This window comes from Plecotus auritus (assembly GCF_963455305.1).
Source record: "Plecotus auritus genome assembly, chromosome: 8".
In the NCBI taxonomy this organism is placed as follows: Eukaryota; Metazoa; Chordata; class Mammalia; order Chiroptera; family Vespertilionidae; genus Plecotus; species Plecotus auritus.
The window spans coordinates 42,445,515-42,449,450 of record NC_137782.1 but is presented as its reverse complement, the minus strand read 5'-3'; positions in this window follow the sequence as shown (position 1 = coordinate 42,449,450).

Below are 3,936 nucleotides of genomic sequence, written 5' to 3'. Positions count from 1 at the left end.
GCCACCCTGAGTGCCGGGCCCAGCTCCACCCCGGGCAGGCCCACCAGGTGGTGGCGTCCTCCAGGTGTCCTGGCCTGGGCGTGTGAGCAGGGCCTCCGCCCCAACACCCGCCCCACCATGTTTCAGCACAGGTTTCACCGAAGGCAGCAGCCCAAGATCCTCCTGAGACCAGTGAGGAATGGGGGCTGGCCCCGTCTCACAGGCTGCCCCCTCGCTGGAGCCCCCAGAGGGCCACCAAGCACCTGGTTTCCCTGGGACTTGGCTGGTTTGGGCACGGTGGGTCCCACGGCCTGGAAAGCTCCAGTCCTGGGCACACCCGTCAGATGTTTGCCCAGCGTCCTGGGTGGGGTCCCTAGGCCCAGCTTTGGAGCTGCTATCTCACCTCCCAGGGCCTGAGGGGGGAGGGGTCCCTAACCCTAACCCTAACCCTCCAGGAGGCAGACTGGAGCCCCAGCCCCACAACCTACCAGGTGAGGTCCTGGCCCACCCTCCCTCAGCCTGATTCCCATTCACTCTCCACCATCTAGAGCAGAGTCTGGGATCAGGGCTCCTGGAGAATATAGGGAGGGTCCTCCTGATGCTTCCAGCCTCTGGGGGTGCCGGCAGCCCAGCTTGTGGCTGTGGCACGCCAACCTCTGCTTTGGTCCCGTGGCCTCTCTGTCTTCACAGCACCCTCCCTCTCCTTGCGAGGACAAAGCCAGGGGACTGGGGTCCCCCCCATCCAGGGTGACCTCCTCTTGACCACATCTACAAAGACCCTGTTTCCAAATGAGGCCCATTCTGTGGGGCTAATGGTCCAAGTGGGTCAGCAGGGAGCCTCCCAGGCCCCCCTGTCAGCCACTCCCAGCCACGAGAGAGTCACTCCCTTTTTCCGGGCCTGAGGCAGGAAAGCCCTCAAGTCCATCAAGCATCCTCCTTACTAGACACAAACCTCTCATTGGGACCATCAGGGCCAGCGCCCAGGAGCCCAAGGAGGGGAATGTTTTTCTCTTTAAATCTACCTGAAGGAAGAGACTTTATTCTCTCTTTATGCCATTATTTTGATTCACTTGTAAACTTTGATAAGCGTTTATAGTAGAGCGGTGTGAGATGCAGAGTGCTCACACCCACAGGTAGCGGCCCGTCGCCAACTCCTCACGTTACCTCCATGTTAGAACCGCTGAGGCTGTCCTGATCATTAACTAAACTCCGCAGTTTCCTCCCCTGATGTTCTCCTCGGCCCCAGGGCCTGGGCCAGGACCCCAGGTGGCACTTGGTGGCACGTCCCCTCAGGCTCCTCTGGGCTGTGGCAGCTCCTCAGACTCTCCTCATGTTGTTGACCCAGAGCAATCTGTCATCACTACAGACCTTCACCTTGATGACCAGACTCCTGGGACCAAGGGCTCCTTCAGTGCCCTCCACAGAGTGGTGCATGGTGGACATCCGTCAGGACCTGGGGCCCGCAGCAGCCTCAACAAGTTCACGAGGGGTCAACGCACATCCCCTCGGTATCCGGGAGCAGCTGTGGGTGGAGGGCCCAGACCATAATCTAATATCTGCCTCTGACTACAGGATCGCACGCGAAGCCGCTCTCCCTTATTTACTCAGCTGCCAGATCCTTTAACCAGCAACTTTAAAGGAACGTGGAGCTTTCCAAATTAGCTTTGAATCTGAGAATAATAAGACAGCAAGAACCGCATTAATGAACTCACAGTGAGCTCTGAGAATGCATTTGCAGGTTGCTTGATTTTTTTCAAAGGGAGCCAACAGTTGTTAAGCTTGGAGGATGTTCCGGGCCCACTGGGGATACAATGGGGGTGGGAGACGGGGCCCCGGGAGGCATGGGCTGTGGTTCCTGTGCACCTGTGTCGACTCCAGAACGACATGAAGTTTCTTCTCCCAGGTCAGCTCACAACATTTGCTCAAGTGTCAAAAAAATGAATAAGTAATAACTGGAGTCCCTTCAACATGGAGCCGGAGCTGCTGTCGCAGAGGGACTGCCCTGCACGTCTGGTCCTCAAACCTCTGGATGTCAAAACAGGATCGTGCAGCCTTCGCCCAGGGCTCACGGCAACATTGTGCCCCGAGAGCTGTTTGTGCAGATGACGAGAATGCAGATATGGTGGCTACTGTACTGACGACCACACGACTGAAAACTACCATATTGCTTGGAATCAGCGTCACTGTTGTCTGCACCAATAGCGATGCCTTCCTGCCATGGATGTCACTGTCCCCTCCCCTTTCTCATGAATGTCCATCACCTGTGTCTCCTCACTGGGACATCACCTGTGCTTCTGCCTGAATCAGTGCTTCCTGAACAGCTGTTCCGATTGATGCCAAAGAAATGCTTGTTGCCTCTCACTTTGAAAGGCCTTCTATTTCTAGGCTAACATACTGCTGACTACCGACGCCCGGCGCCTGAGCGCCCGAGCCCTCAGCTTGCCAGACTGGCTAGAACAGGGTCAGGGCTGAATGAAGTCACGGCCACTCAGGAACTCAGACCCGACCTCAGCCGGCTCTCTGGACACTCACCGCCCACTCGGGTCTCCCAGGGGTGGTCAGGGCAGAGACTCGGGCCCTAGATCTTGTTACAGGTCTTGCCAGCCTCTTGCCTGCAAGCCAGCAGAGAAATGTATCTGTTGTGTGAAAAAACATAAAGAACTGCTCTAAAATACGTCTACGTGAATGTACGCCCACAGATACACGTAGTCATTTTCATAGAGAATACACATTTTATTCACGTGTATTTATACCACTATATAACTTACATATAACAACATACATTATGCACATACATTAGGAAGTAATTGCGCCGTGTGTGAATTCGCTTTCTTCCAGGGCAGGTCTCCAGTCGATCATCCGTATTCAGGGAGGTCCTGCTCTACAAGGTCACCGTGAACCCCAAGTTACAAACACTGAACCCAGGCTCCGGGGGTAACACAGGTGAGGTGCCAGGAGCCTCTGCTCACATGTTCATGATTTCATCAACCTCGATGCACGTGTGTTTCTGTTTAAAGATGCATCATCTGATGCGTATCGTGGATTTGTTAACACTGAACTCATGGCCAGCAGCTCTGACTCCCGCCTGCACCAAGCTCACCTGCCCAGGTGTTTTTTCCGGGAGGCACCTCGCAGCCTCCTTGAGCTCAGGGACACAATGTGAAGAACGTGGCACTATATAGACAGAAAGAACACGTGTTTACATTCTGAGCGGTGCCTTGTCCCGCCCCACCTGGGAGCACGTTGGCCACTCAGGTTCATGCAGTGCCTTCTGGGGGTGGCACCAGACGTACTTTGTGATTTTTCTGGGATTATGATGACTTCGGGCTGCTCTATTTTCTCACATTAAAGACTTAAAACTGACATAATACTCATTCAGAATTTACTTCTTTTTAAGCATCGTAAGTTAGAATACTTTTTCTGCATTTCCAAAATTTTTGGCAATGGAAATGTATTGCCATTAATATTTAGGTCAAAACACATTTTTAAAGGAGGAACAAAAGCCGTAATCCAGTTCAGAGACTGCAGTTCATGTGGCTGCCGCATCATCACCCAGGGAAGGAGAACATCTGGGACCCAGCTGCAGGGCAACCCCACACGACCAAGGTGTGGGGGGAGCGGGGGATGCCCCTACGCCTGTCTGCCTGTTGAGCATGCTCTCACCATGGAAAGGATGGGAAGCCACAGGAAGAGGGAAGCAAGCCCCTCGGAGTTGCCCTTGTGCACCGAGCGGTGTGCCGTGAGGAACCCGAGGAGAAGCATCTGGCCAGGAGCTGAGCAACCTCGAATCTGGAGGCAGATCCTGGAGTCCAGGAGCCGGAGCACAGGAGCCGAGGCGAGGCCAGTGGCAGCCTGACAGACGCCTCCTCGTGCAGAGTGCTCTCAGAGGGAAGATACAGCAGGCCCTTCACTCGGAAACGAGCGCTGTCGACAGGAAAGCGCAGCTGTGCGCCCCGG